This window comes from Drosophila subpulchrella, unplaced genomic scaffold (assembly GCF_014743375.2).
Source record: "Drosophila subpulchrella strain 33 F10 #4 breed RU33 unplaced genomic scaffold, RU_Dsub_v1.1 Primary Assembly Seq379, whole genome shotgun sequence".
NCBI lineage: Eukaryota > Metazoa > Arthropoda > Insecta > Diptera > Drosophilidae > Drosophila > Drosophila subpulchrella.
In genome coordinates this window covers 498,718-514,154 of record NW_023665600.1, presented here as the reverse complement: position 1 = coordinate 514,154, position 15,437 = coordinate 498,718, and the positions used below count along the sequence as shown (strand labels likewise).

General features: G+C 40.4%; 1 protein-coding gene across 1 annotated transcript in view; it reads right to left on the bottom strand.

Annotated features, from left to right (window-relative positions):
• LOC119561847 overlaps positions 1–12,965 on the bottom strand; it is a 70,514-nt gene extending 57,549 nt beyond the window's left edge. Inside the window, exon 1 of the mRNA XM_037875329.1 lies at positions 12,306–12,965. The gene's annotated coding sequence lies outside the window, so the exon portion shown is untranslated. The remainder of the gene's footprint in view (positions 1–12,305) is intronic.
• Between the last annotated feature and the right edge of the window lie 2,472 nt (positions 12,966–15,437).

Below are 15,437 nucleotides of genomic sequence, written 5' to 3'. Positions count from 1 at the left end.
CACGCCTGGATCAGGTTTATGGAATTCGTTTTAAACATATCATATCGAATCGATATTAAAACTTGGCACGTAAAAGGAGAGAATAAAAACAAAATGATATCGCGGAAGAAGGAAATCCAACAAAGAATATGGAAGGAAATGGGATTACATATTAGCATACCAAAACAGAATGGATCTGGTAACAGCAACGATGGGAATACGGCGAGGCGAATCTTTGCAAATACCAAACTTTTTGCAGAAATCACATTGTTTGACGAGGTCCTATTAAATAAATTCCACCATTTATTAATAGCAATTTCGTGTGAATTTGCCATAAACACAGACAAATTTCGAAGTTTTTGCAACGATACATTTTTATTGTATATGCAGGCGTATCCATGGTACCCAATGTCCCCAACAGTTCACAAGATTATAGTTCACGGATCAGATATTATGGATCAGTTTGTAGTTCCTGTTGGGTGCCTGGGCGAAAATGCATCAGAGGCACGTAACAAACTCTATAAAATGGACCGACGTTCCCATGCTAGAAAAAATTGCAGGCTAAATAATATAACTGACGTTTTTTATAGATCTATTGACTCATCCGACCCTCTAATTTCAAGCTTGAATATACATAATACTCCAAAACTGCTTAAAAAAAAATCACTTCCTGCAGAAGTTATTGCGTTTTTGGAAACTCCAACCTTAAATATAAGTTCATGCTATATATCTGAAGAAAATAATAATGAAAATTTTAATTTTAATAATAATAATAACATGGATAGTGAAACAGATGACGAAGAAGATTATGATAACATCAATGAATATTCGTTCGTTTTAGATGAGGAAGATTTTTAACTGCTTATTTGTAAAGATTTTAATAATATAACTACATATATGAATAAAAATTTGTAATCTTTTTTATTTAATATTATGTCTAAGTATAATAAAATAAAGCTTTTTATTTTCTTTCAATTTTAGTTGAACATTTTTAATTTTTTCTTAAATAAATGCACTTATTATTGGCGGAAAAAAAAGAGTGACCCAATTGTCGAAAAAAAAAATCCGAAATTACAGTTAAATATAACGAACATTTAAAAAAAAAAATATGTCTCTAGCTTTATTTTTAGACTTTATGCCGCCAAAATCGACAAATCGCCCATTGTGCCATGTTTAAATAAACATAGCATATCTTTTACATGCAAGGTCACTACTTTGCGTACTTCGTCATTGTTTATGACTTCATATACTCTGGGCTTAGAAGCTTTCTCTATAGATTGCGTGGGCAATTCTATTTGTTTGTTTTTCGCGCGGAATTTCTGTCTATTTTGATATCTAGTAGTGACTTTCTTTATATTTCCAGTAATGTTTTGTAGATCCTTAATGGTTATTCTTGATAACGCATCAGCTACATAATTGTCTTTTCCCTTTAGGTATTCAACTGTGAAATCATACTCTTCTAACTCTAGCCTCATACGTGTCAGTTTGGAACTCGGATTTATCATTGAAAATAGATATATTAATGGTCTGTGATCTGTTTTGATTGTAAAGTGATTTCCATAAATATATGATCGAAAATGTAATATTCCCCAGTGAATTGCAGCTAATTCCTGCTCTGTTGTGCACTTATTACTTTCTCCCTTAGTTAAGGCTCTTGATGCATATGCAATGGGAAGTTGGAGTCCGTTATGGTTTTGAGTTAAAACCGCTCCACACGCTTGTTTACGTGTATCAGTTATTATACAAAATTCTTTGCTGAAATCGGGATATTGTAATGCGTTTTGGCATTCATCTGTCCATTCAAAAGGAACATTCTTTTTACATAATCTTGTTATGTGCCGTGAATATTCGGCGAAATTTTTTATGAAACGTCTATAATAATTGCAAAATGCTACAAATCGTCTAGCGCTGTCCGCATTGTGTGGCGCAGGGTAATTCATAATGACGTCATATTTCTTGTCGTCTGGAAGTATTCCTTTATCTGTGCATTTATGACCGAGAAAGGTCACTTCATGCATAAAAAATGAACATTTTTCTGGATGTAACTTTAGATTGTATTTCCTGCATTTCTCAAAAACGTCTGTTAAGTTTTTAAGCATATGTTTCTCGGAACAACCTATAACTATTAAGTCATCCATATAAAGGAATGCTTGTGAAGGTTCTAATCCAGAGAATGCAATAGTCATCATTCTTTGAAATGAATTAGGCGCTATTTTTAATCCGAAAGGTAATCGCGTGAAGCGATACGAGCCATTGCTCGTTGAAAATGACGTTATATCCCTTGAACTTTTTTCGAGTTCAATTTGATGAAATCCTGACATTAAGTCAAGGCATGAAAAATATTTTGCTCGTCCCAGTTGATCCAAAATATCATCAATTCTTGGGAGTGGGAATTTATCGGACAGTAATTATACCCGTTACTCGTAGAGTAAAAGGGTATACTAGATTCGTCGGAAAGTATGTAACAGGCAGAAGGAAGCGTTTCCGACCCCATAAAGTATATATATTCTTGATCAGGATCACTAGCCGAGTCGATCTAGCCATGTCCGTCTGTCCGTCTGTCCGTCTGTCCGGATGAACGCTGAGATCTCGCTTCTTACGCAGCGCAAGTTTGTTTCAGTAGAGTGCCACGCCCACTCTAACACCCATAAACCGCCCAAAACTGTGGCTCCTACAGTTTTGATGTTAGATAGAAAATTTTAACTGAAATGTATTAGTCTTGTCCATACCTATCGATTGACCCAAAAAAAATTTTTCTACGCCCACTCTAACGCCCACAAACCTCCCAAGAAAAAAAGCTATGACGTCAGAGCCAGACAGTGCGAAATGTTTTTACGCGTGTATGTGTGTGTATGTAAATAGTTGCAAGCCGAACTTAGCGGCAAAGAGAAAAGCACTGCCGGCGCTCAGAGAGAGCAAAGTGCGCGGCTAACTTATTCTATTGAACAATGAATTTGTCACGCCTACCCTAACGCACACAACGCTTAAATCTGTCTTCCGCCGGTAGGTGGCGCATTTAAATCTCGCTTTGCTGCTTGCATATCTCCATTTCCCTTTGGTCGCTTAAGCTGAGTAACGGGTATCTGATAGTCGAGGTACTCGACTATAGCGTTCTCCCTTGTTTTTTATTAATTTGACGATAGTCAATCACTAATCGCCATTTCTTTTGTTCTGAACCTGGGGATGGTTTTTTAGGAACAAGTAACAATGGGCTATTATATTCAGATACCGATGGTTCAACAATCCCGTCGGTGATCAATTTTCCGACTTGTTTCTGTATTTCATTCACCTGACTGTGTGGGCTTCTGTAATTTTTTATATACACTGGTTCATCATCCTTCAATCTCAGTTTTTGTTTATAAAAATTATTTGTGCTTATTGGTTCGGTTTCCAATCCGAATATATCATTGTATTTGGTGCATAGACTTGAAAGCTGTGATTTGAATTGTGGAGGAAAGTTTTTTGAAAGTTGAGATAATACAGACTTTTCTCTATTTTCTAGATTAGTTTTGACTACATCGTAGTTCGAAAGTGATTCATAAGCTAAATTATTTGTACTGACTACTTGATCTTTGTTTGTGGTATTGAATAGTCTTATGAAAGCGTTTTTAGATGTTGCTATGGTACTATATAAATAAAGATTAACTGTATAAACCTTTGCATTTTCTACTGTTGAATATCTAAAGGGTTTTGTGAGTTTCCCGATGTACTATTGGTTACTCGGATATTATTTTGATTATTATTGTTGTGGCCTCGACTCGAGTTGCCACGGCCTCTATAGTTTCCTCTATATTGGTTTCGTCCAGAGTTGTTTTGTGTACTATTGTTGTTGTAATTATTATAACGACTACGAAAGTTACCTCTGTAATTTCCTCGTCCGCGGTTTCCGCCGCGCTGCGGGTAATTTTTGTAATATAGGACGGTGTTTGGCTGTCCGGTTGATTCTGTGCAACTGTTTACAAATTTTGATATGGCATCATTCATAGTATTGAAGGTACCAGCTTGCATGATAAGTTTAACCTTATCGATTGTACAATTTTTAGTCATTGCTTTGACTGCATGCTGAGTGGAATAACTTCTGGCTAACTCTAGGGGTAAGCCATCTGTTATATACGCACCTTCTAAAGATTTCGTCATCTGCTCAACCTCTTGTGTGTACTGGTTGGCAGTTTTATTGCGTTGCTGTAGGTTCATCAGTTTTGCTGACAACACTTCTACAGTTTCGCCTTTGGGGTTGCTTTTTAATCTTGAAATGACTTCTGTTACTGTTGTTTCATTTCCGATTAAATTTCTGGCGACACCTTTTAGCTTTGTTTTTATTATGGAAACTGCTAATTGTTCGTGCTCGCCTTTTATTGATTCTATTATTTGTAATGTTTGTTAAGCTTGTTAAGTTTTCAGCTTTACCATCGAAAACTGGTATAAGCTTGGATGCTGTATTAATAAAATCAATATTAGATTGTGCCATTGTGATATTGTTTCCTATTTCATTTTCTATTATGCTTGAACTATCATCAGAATCTGTAGAATTATCCAGATCTGACATTAAAACAGCTGGAATAGTAAGATTATTTAAATCTTGCTCTTCTATTTTATCATTTGTTTCTGTAAGGTCGTCCGATTCTATTTGGTCAATGTCAGTTTGTTTTGTTGATTCCGGTTCATCACCAGTTTCAACTGCTAGGGAAGTGTTAAGTATAGTTGGTACCGATATGTCCAACTTAAACTTTTGTTTAATTGATATTAAATTAGATCGTAGTCTGATCAAAAATTTTGATACTTGGGACCAATGATCTTGATTTAATTTTTCCCTCTGGCCATATATTAGTATTCGTGCTTCATTAAAGCATTTTACTAGAATTTTCACATGTTTTTTAATAGTATTTTTTTGAATTGGCCTGTTTTGAGTAAGTGACTTATATGATTTATCAAAGTCAACTTTTATGTTATTTATTTGCTTATATAATTCATTCCATTCCATTATATTGTGGAGATGAATTATTTCTTAAAGACCATCATTACTATTGTTCTACCTAGTATTGGGTGTTCGTCTACTACTGATCTAACTTGTACCCTTGGAATGGTGGATAGGACAATTCCCTTTTGGGTGCTTGTGCAATGAATTAGTGGAGAGGCATCTAAATTATATGTTTCAATATATAAATTTTCTAATTCATAAATGCTTACTGAAGTTGGTGCAACTAATTTCAGAATTCTTTTTTTAAAATGAATGTCCCTATCATATGTGTCTCTAATTGCTTTTAGAGTAGCCATTTTTGATTAATTAATTTTTATTTATTTATTTTTATTTTATTCCATTTTCTTTCATTTTTAAAAATTTGATTACAGCAATATTTTTATATTAATGTTGTTTGTGCCAAAAATTTTTAAATTTTGTCCAGATCATTTGCCTGGCTCATATATTTTTTCTTAAGACATTTATTATGCAATTTATAAAGTTTATAGAAACAATTTGCGCACATTATAACAACAATTATTATTAACAATGTATGAATTAATTCTAAGTCAATGATGTTTGACTCTACCTTATTATTAACATTTGCAGTGGAATCCACTGTTTTTGTATCTATTAAACCCATCTTTGGGGTTGTTATTCTTAATATATATCTTGGTCTGTCAAATACTTTAGATTTTTGAATTAATTCGTAAATGTTGTTAATGTTATTCATTAACAACTAGTTTGATATGATTAATTTTGATTTGACTTTTTTTTTTTGACCAATTATTATTATATTTGACATATAATTTCCTGCCTATTTTGTGTATGGTTTTTAGGCCATACTCTAATCGGGCAACTTTTATGTCGCTCAATTTTAACAATTGTTTTTATAAAATAAATGAGAAAATACGCATCGCAGTGCAATTCAAAAGAATTTTGCAACGCAGTGCAAAGAAAAAAAAATTATGCGCTCTTGGTAGCGCTGTCGGTTTACTCCTCCTTGGTACCGGTGCTGGCTGCACAGGCTGTACCTCTATGGTGGGGCACCGGTGCTGGCTACACAGGTGTACTCGCAGAAGGGGGAGTACTGTGGTCCCTCGCAGTCATCCGGGCACGTCTTCTTCAGCTTTGGGATGGCAACTTTTTCTGGAGGAGACAATGTGATTTTATTTTTGGCAATATTTGGGATTACAGGGTAGGTGGATGTGTCTGTGGCTGTGGTCTGATTCTTACGTACTGATAGCAAATTTTTTGAGTGTTTAACTTCGGCATGTATTTTTACCGAGTCGTTCCACTTTATTGCTTTGCCGCTGTTGAGCAGCTTCAGTAGTTGAGCCTTTCCGGCTTTCAATCTTTTTACCACGCCACTTATTTTGGCACACATCACACTCTACTCACTGCGTTTCTTCTCTTGGTTCTTGTTTTTGTAGTGTATGCTGTCGTTGCTGCCGTTGTTGCCGTTGTTGCCGTTTGTTGTTGTTGTTGCCTTTTGCTGTCTTCTTATCCTGTGAGGTCCATATCCAGGTCCATATTCCGGACCAATGTTGCCGTTTGTTGTTGTTGTTGCCTTTTGCTGTCTTCTTATCCTGTGAGGTCCATATCCAGGTCCGTATTCCGGACCAATGTCACGGTCGCCATGTAGAGTAATGTCATCTTTTATTTGTTATTGTAATTCTATTTTTAAAATCCTGTCGCCATATAGAGTAGACATCTTTTATTTGTTATTGTAATTCTTTATTTAAAATCTTTATTCAAAATCTGGAGCAGCATTAGTGCCGCTTCCAACGTCAAGTTGTTTCTGATTTGACAATTCTCCTTAGGTTCTAAGTAAGCCTAAGTCTCGTAGCTGCGCTGCCTACAGTTGGACGGCAGAGAGACGGCTATGTATATATTATATATATTAGTGTATTTAATTATGCTCCCTTTAGCTGGAGCGCGAGGGTATAAGTATGTACTTGAGTTTGGCTGAGCGACCGGCGTGTGCAACAGAATGCTAGCACTTGCACTTTCTGTGAGCGCGCCGATCGACTCATGTTTCGGCCACTTAGGTTTTTGACCGGGCCTTTGTTTATGAAAACACTGCAACAAAGTGTTACAGTGTGTTTGCTTCAAGTACTCTTGGTACAGTAGTTATTTAATATATATGTGCATACTACAGTAGTAATGAATAATGCCAAGTGGCTTAAAGGTGTAATAAAAAACGAATTAAAAAAGTAAAGGACATTGTTTGATTGTATCTAAGATTGTCCTTGTGGACTATCCTCCCCTTAATGAGGACCGTGGTCCCCCGATCCGCTTCTACAGCTCTTTCCTCACATAAGTTTATTCCCTAGCCTTCTGTTGGATTTTACCAATACTTTTTCACCAACGTCGAAGACCCTATTCTGCCGAGACGCATTTTCCCTATTTCTGAGCTTTTCTTGTGCGTTTTTTATTCTATCTTGTACCTCATACTGCGGATTGTCTGATTGCCTCTGAAGCACATCAGCCGGCCTCTTGTCGATGACCGAATGGATAGACTTATTGTACCTGGCAGTCGCCAGTAAAATAAGCTCAACAGTGTCGCTGATGCCTTTGTCGATTTTAAGGCATCTGGCGAGTTCTGCCAAAGTGCTGTGAAAGCGTTCCACCTGGCCGTTCGATACACTGTGTAAGGGTGGTGCATTTGCGATATTAACCCCAAAGTGGTTAGTCAACATGGCTGAAATTGTATGTGAATTCAATGACGGTTCATTGTCACAATAGATCGTCTTGGCCCTTGGGAATAGTTCATTAACTGTAACAGTGCAGGTTTGAGGTCCTCAATCGTTCTAGAGGGGATAGGCTGCACGACTGCGAACTTTGAGGACTTATCGATGCATGTTAGGAAGTATTTCCTGTCCGTTGAGAAGATATCAATGTGTACCATCTCCCCTGCACAGGAAGGGATCGGTGATTCGCCGATTTCCTGTTTCTTTGGATGCTTGTCATATTTGGCCCTCGCGCAGGTCTTGCAGTTTTGAACGATTTCATTGGCTAGTTTAGCCATTTTGGGAAAATAATAGTCGGAGAGTACTTGTTTGACATTTTCTTGTGCCGATCTGTGTGCCCTATTATGCTCGGCAGTCATGATTTCGCGTCTCTCCGTGGCAGCGAAAATATCCGTTACACGGTTTTTGCAGTGCCAGAATTTGGTAGCTGGGAATTGCCGAACCAAATCATCCTGAACCATCGCTAGCATGTGCAGATCGCAATGAATGGCGTTTACGCCTTTAGCATCAATAATGTCCGCGAGCTCATCCAGTGATGACTCTTTGCAGGAAAAGTTGACCGCGTGTCGCCTCTTGTTTTCAAAGAGTACGAAGCTGCGTTTTAACGGAAAGCGTGCCTCTTCTAGAGTTATTTGATTCTGAAAACAGTTCAAGGGCTTATCCGTTGTTTCTATTGTGTGGGTCAGGGAGAGTTCGCTGTGTATAGTGGCAGCGCACGATTCAGCCTCTTGTTCCCTTATCACATTTAGTTGCTGTCGAGAAAGTGCATCGGCAACAAGATTTTCTTTACCGGGTTTGTAATGAATACGCGCACCAGACTCGACAATGCGAGCTTTCCACCTTTTGATTTTTGCATTCGGATTGGATTCCGATACTGCAAAGGATAAGGGCTGGTGGTCGGTAAAGATATTTATATCTTTTACGGCATATAAGTAGTGCCGTAACTTGGCCAAAGCCCATACAATGGCCAATAATTCCCTCTCATTGGTGGCATAATTGATTTCTCTGTCTGTTGATGTTCTCGAAATCATTGTTATGGGGCGTCCTTCTTGAGATAGGACTGCACCAATACCATAGGCCGAGGCGTCCGTCGCTAGATCGAACGCCTTTTTGTAATCTGGGTATCTCAGCATCACGTCTTCAGATGCCAAGATGTTTCGTAATTTCTGAAAGGCTTGTTGCTGCGTTTCAGAGAATTTTACCGGAATGTTTCGTGACCTATGCCTACTAACACTTCCGTTTTCGCCTTTTAAGATGTCAGAAATGGGTCTTGCTATTGCTGCGAAGTCCTTTATGAAACATCTATAGTAGCTTGCCAAGCCGAGGAATGATCTGACTTCTAATACGGATTTTGGTTCCGGGAAGTCTTGAATGGCTTTGACCTTCTCTGGGTCAGTTGTTGCACCGCTACTGGTGACTATGAATCCCAGAAAACTTACGCTTTTTTTAAAGAAGCGCGATTTTTCTACTGACACCCTCATGTTGGCTTCGTAAAGACTTTTTAGTACCCAATCTACATGCGTGACGTGGGATTCTTCGCTTTCTGAAAAAATAATCACATCATCGACATATACGTAACAAAATTTGCCGATTTGTTCGCGCAAAATGTCATCAATCGTCCTCTGAAATATGCTGGCTGCATTTTTCAGGCCAAAAGGGAGTCTTCGAAATTCATACTTCCCTCCGTTTACCGAAAAGGAAGTTTTTTCCCGATCACGTTCCGCAAGCATGATCTGGTGGTAGCCTGACTTAAGGTCCAGTGTCGTGAAATATCTGACCTTGCCCAAATTCCCCAATATCATGGAGATATTCGGCATGGGGTATTTGTCAGACATCGTTCTTTCATTAAGTTTGCGAAAGTCGATTACTAGTCGCATGTTTTTGTTACCTATTTCATCAGTGCCCTTCTTGTCTACTATCCATATTGAATTGTTGTACGGAGACACTGATTTTTGAATTATGCCATCGTTCAAAAGACTTTGAATTTCTTTATTGACAAAATCAGCCGCCCCCATGGGGTACGGGTACAGTTTGGCATAAATGGGCTCTTCATTCTCTGTTCTTATGGTGGCCACTACTGACGTGTTATATGGCAGAGCCTCGTTAGGGTCCGCAAAAGTCTTTTTTCTGCTGTTTAGCATTTTCATGAAGGCGTCTCTAATGAAAGGGGGTGCACTAGAGCAATCTACGTTAGTAAAGTTGACATCAGCGCAGGTGTGGAAGGAAAGTTTTTCGACCTCCGTGCCCTATTTAAGAATCCCGGTTTCTAAGCAAAGCGATGCTCCGGCCTGTTTTAACAGGTCGAAACCGATTATCCCGTCGAACGACGATAAGTCCGATAAGACAAAGAATGTGGCCGTAATATTAAAAATTGAGACGAGGCATTTCTCTGTTATGTGAGATGTGCCATGGATTGGTTGGATGCTGAAAGGGGCTTCTACTGGACGGACGCCTTTTAGCCCCTTGAAAGGCTAAATAAAGCTTTTAGAGGCGCCCGTGTCTACACATGGAATTTCTTAACGTTCCCCGCTACTCTCCGACTGAGGTAGGGTAGCAGGGATTTTGCTCTAAAAAATGTATTGCATCTGAATCGTATTTCTCAATGGCATCTTCGATTTTCGATGCTGCATTGGAGGCTACGCTGGCATAATTTTTTTCCTGCCTGTTCTCCACCCTGAGAGATGTGGTTAGCCCTTTGCTTCTTTTGTATGTTCGTTCTGTCAGACGTAGCCGGCCTCCTACTCTGGTAAGCTGGGGCTGGGGATGCTGTAACATCTTAGAAAAAGATGGGTCAACATCCATAGGTTCCTGTTGGGGCCTATTGTTGCGCGGCTCAGAATGAACCTGCGCCTTGTGTTGCCTACTAAAGTGCGGGTTTTTGTGGGTGCCAAATTGTTGACCTGGTTGAGAGGGGATCTTGTCCTGCTGACGTTCTGGCGTCTTGGGAGCTGGCTTACGATCCTTGTCCTCTTGACTTCTTGCAAACGTTGTTGCGAAGATGTACCTCTCATGATTGGATTCAACTTCTTGTGCCAAGGCATGTCTTTGGGTTTTGCTGAGAAGAGCACATCTGTAAGGCTGCGTTTGAGCCCGGAGATGAATACTCGCAAAGCATCTTCGCGGAATTTGTCGCACAATACTTTGGCCATAGCTGCTTCGTAAGACAGGTTGACCTTGTTTGTTAATAAGGTGAGTTTCTTCTCGACCTCATCATAGTATTGTAACAAGGCTAGGCCGCCCTGTCTTAGGGTGCCCAACTCTTGCTCGATGACATGCATCGGTCGCTTGTCACTGTATGTGAAGTCCAAGCGACTTATAATCGCGTCGAAATTCAGCACAGTCCCAAACGAAGATAGCACGGCATCAGCGGGACCCCTAACCTTACTCCTAATGATTATGACCGCTTGATAGTGTCGGGAGCTGCCATCAAATCGCCTGAAAATGTGGTAGGCGGCTACAGCCGCTTGTCGCCAAGACTCGTAAGACTCTTGCGTCCCCGCAAATTCTGGCAGACATTTAACGGCATCTAAAGGCTCGTTGCATTGTATGGTATCGTGTATTTCTATGGCTGCAAATGTTTTTACTTGAGTGGTCCGGGCTGGTTCTGACGCAGTGCTTACTGCCGCTACTTGCCCGGCCAACTCCTCAATTTGCTGCCTAAGTGCTTGCTCTGTGAGCTGGTGAGCTGGCGGCCTGTTCTGCAAGGGCATTGCTAACGGCGGCCTGAACAACGGACCGGAGCTGTTCGGGATCCATGTTTGTAGGGGGCTGGGGGGTTGCAGCTTACGGGTGAGATCCGCTCTTGTTCTTCACTCTCAGACCCCGAGTCACTTGAGTACTGTCTATTCTTCCTATATTGGAGGAACGGGGAGCTCATGTGAGGCTATAAAGAATTTTACCGATAAAGAATCCCAAATTGCTGAAAGAAAGATTCATGTCTTTGCCTTATTTATTATTTCTTTTATACTGAAGGCGTAGATCGCCTACGGGCAGCTGAATTTAACTGCACGGAATTCTGCGCGCGATGCAAAAGCGCTACACAAACAAAACACAGTCGGTGGGCCCTGGGATCGTATTTTCTTCGAATAAGCGGAGCAATAAAAACAAAACAATGTCTGCAGGGCGACAATGTATGCGCTGCTGCATGAAATTTATATTAAGTACACAGTGAGAAAAATGAGTCACTGAAGTATTGGGCGAAATAACGATGCGCCGTTACACAGAAATAAATTATAGAACAAAAATAAATTTTACTACGCACTATAACTCATGTGTTTATTTTTTATTTCTGTGTTAATTAAATCTTGTTAACTAAAAAAAATTTGCAGGGAAAAATATGTGCAATATTGTTATATTTTTATGTTTTTAATATTGGGGTTATTGGGTAAATTCCCTCCACCTGACACAATAAAAAATAAACAAACTGTGGCCATCAATGTAAGTGCTGAGATCTTTCGAAAATTCACTTCACACTTGTTTATTTGTATTTCTAATTTTGGTCACCTTTATCGTTATAAGAGCAAAATTTAATGCTTGTGCTTTTTTTCCTTTTGCACTAATTCGAAATCATTTTTTGTTTCGAAGACGTAAAAGGTTCGGCCGAAGGGCCCACTTACATTTTATGTGAATTGTTGTGTGTTCCGGTAGGGTAAATAAATACCACTAGTTGAGCGCCAATTAATTATTTAGTGCGGGTCAGCTGGCGGGCAGGTTCCACGCAGCAGTCACTAGTATCCAAAAGCCAACAGTCTGGCAGCGGTCCCAATTCCTATGGGCCACGGGTGCTGGATCCAGGGGGATCGCAAGTACTGGATGTTGGGGTATTATCCGGGTTAAGCCGGATTCTTGATGAGCCGGCTGGCTATTCCTATCCACTAAAGATTAGGAAGTTTACGTTGGAAGGGTGACTGCCCTTCTTTACCTGCTGGCCTAGAGACTCAGACAGTGTGAAAATAATAAGTTCTTAACGGCGGTAGCCGGAGTTTAATATTGTCAGAGCTTGTGCTCTTTATTCAAGACTTCAAATTAGACTGACACAATGGAATATTCTTATGGCTAACAAAGGCTCACAGCGTCCACGCAAATATGCAGTGTTTGCCGTCTGTGCACGAGCGTCCGGCCCATTGCTTGGTCGGCAGTTTGATCGGCGCGATAATGTTTACGTAACTATGGTCAACGACTCTGGTCTTGCTGACCACAGTTAACTTATATACAAATATCTACATACATTCACATATTATTTTCAACTCCACCATCCCGTTCCGACTAATTAAAGTTTTCCGTCGGCCATCCGGTCAAAAAAAAAATAATAAAATAAAAATTACATCAACCGACGTGAAAATTTTTTGGTCATTGTGTTTTATTTACCATCAAACTTTCTGGTATTTTTTCGGTATTTGGTATTTACTCCGTAAAATTTATTTTATTTAAGCGAGAAAAATACCAGCACTCCACCGCATGCATAGCATCTTCCGTCCACCAAATTTTTTGGTATATTTTTAGTATTTTTCCCTCGGAATATTAAATTATATTAAAGCAATACTCGAATACTAAATAATCAACCGATCGCATCCTCCGGCCAACAACTTATTGGCATATTTTGGTATTTTTTCTTCATTCAGAAGTTTAAATAAAGGCGAAATATTTCAACTACTACACCGGGGACTATATATTAACACATAGTTGGTATTTTTCCCCCTCAATTTATCCAAATGCAAAAAATACCAGCAAAATATACCAAACTTGATCCCAACCACAAAATACATATACCAAAAGGGTTAAATATTATAGTATTATTTCTCAACGGGTGATATTCGAACTCCTTACTCACCGTTCCTAATCCGTATCATTGGGTTTAATTCCGCAAAGTAACCAGGTCGGTACTTGCTTCCAATTTCTATTTCTCCGATCCACTACTTTTTTTGTCGACACCTCGTTCCACTAATCCAGAAGTGGGCCAGGTTTCCTATTTATCCGACATAAACAAAGGCGAGCAGATTCTGACCCAAAAAAAAAAAGGTCATTTCTTTTTAAATGTCCGTTGGATGTGATAACAACAAGTTGTCAATTCCACCTGCCGTAGTCCCAGGCATATCCGTAGATCCGCCCACACCCGAACTAACCGCCAAGACCTCGTCGCCCCGAAAAAGGGCCACCCGTGCAAACGTCAAAATGGCACTAACGCCTTCCCAAATCGCTCTAAGCAAATTTACTGAGGTCTCAGTTCGGATGAGTGAGTTTGAATCCAGAACAAACACTCCGTCGCCGATCCCTCCTACTCTGTCCATGCTGAACATCCGCCGCGAAGAAATACGCGCGTTATGGGACCGCATCAAGGCAGAATACGATGAATGCACCGGGTGCATAGCAGCAGCCGGAGACAGTGCAGCTGATAGTTTGCCAGTTCTCAAGGCTAAATACGGCTACTGCTATTCCGTTTACGAGAGATGTGGGGCTCAGATCGCGGATATGATAGCCCAGGCTCCCCAAGTTCAAGCTGTTCCTACGCAGACTTACATTTCTTCTGGATGTCGGCTGCCTCCGTGCGATACCGAGGTTTTCACCGGAGATTATCTGCGGTGGCCGACCTTTTGGGATCTGTTTACGGCCATTTATATAAACAATCCAAGGCTGACGCCAGTCGAAGAACTGTTTCACCTAAATGCCAAAACAAGCGGCGATGCACACACGATAGTGTCGAACTCCCCCTTACTAACGACGGCTTTCGCTCAGCTTGGGCTAACCTAACTGAGCGTTTCGAAAACAAGCGGTTGTTAGTAAATAGCCAATTAAAAATACTTTTCAATGTGCAGTCCGTTAATCAGGAATCTGGGTCAGCTATCCGTGAACTTCAACGCACCATCCAGGGTTGCCTTACGGCTTTAGAAATGTCCGGAATTGAAACCGAAAATTGGGATTGCCTCTAAGTGTACATGTGCTCCTCCAAACTTCCTAAGCTCACGCTATCCTTGTGGGAACAGTCCCTGCACAATAAGGCAGAGATTCCGACGTGGCAGGAACTGAACGCCTTCCTTACGGAGCGTCACCGGACCTTAGAAGCCATAGACGACGTACGGCCGTCAGGCTCGAGTCAGTCTCTGCCAAAAACTTCCGCCCCCACTGCAGCGCCTCAAAGAATAAATCCTTTCGAGACAAGGGTAGCACCCAAGCCAAAAGGATGTGACCTTTGTAAGAAGGAAATCCATCCTTTCCGCACATGTGCACGGTTTCTCCAGATGACGGTAGACGAGCGGTCGGCATATATAAAGAGGAAGCAGCTGAAAAAAAAAGCTCTGTCAATTTACCATCCGTTCTCCGACCAGGCCTGGCCTGCAAATAAGCACGACGGCCTATGTTCTTCCTCAATTAGCTGGAAACCTCCCATATTTTCCGATTCCGCAACAGTTTCTACGGGATCTTCCCGAACTGCCATTAGCGGATCCAAAGTTCTACGAGAGCGCACAGATAGATATTCTGGTCGGGGCCGACGTACTGCCATCCATTCTCCTAAGCGGCACCCGGCCGAATATTTGTGGCTCTCTCCTCGGTCAAGAAACCATTTTCGGGTGGATCCTAACAGGACTTTTTCCTGCTCCAAGGGAAAATCAGATTTCCGTTTTTTCCACACGAATCTCCCACACGGGTGACACGTCCCTGGATAGGCTTTTCACCAAATTTTGGAGGATCTGCCAGTAAAAGTGACAAAATCTTCCGATTTGACATGCGAGGAAAATTTTCTCCGAACGACT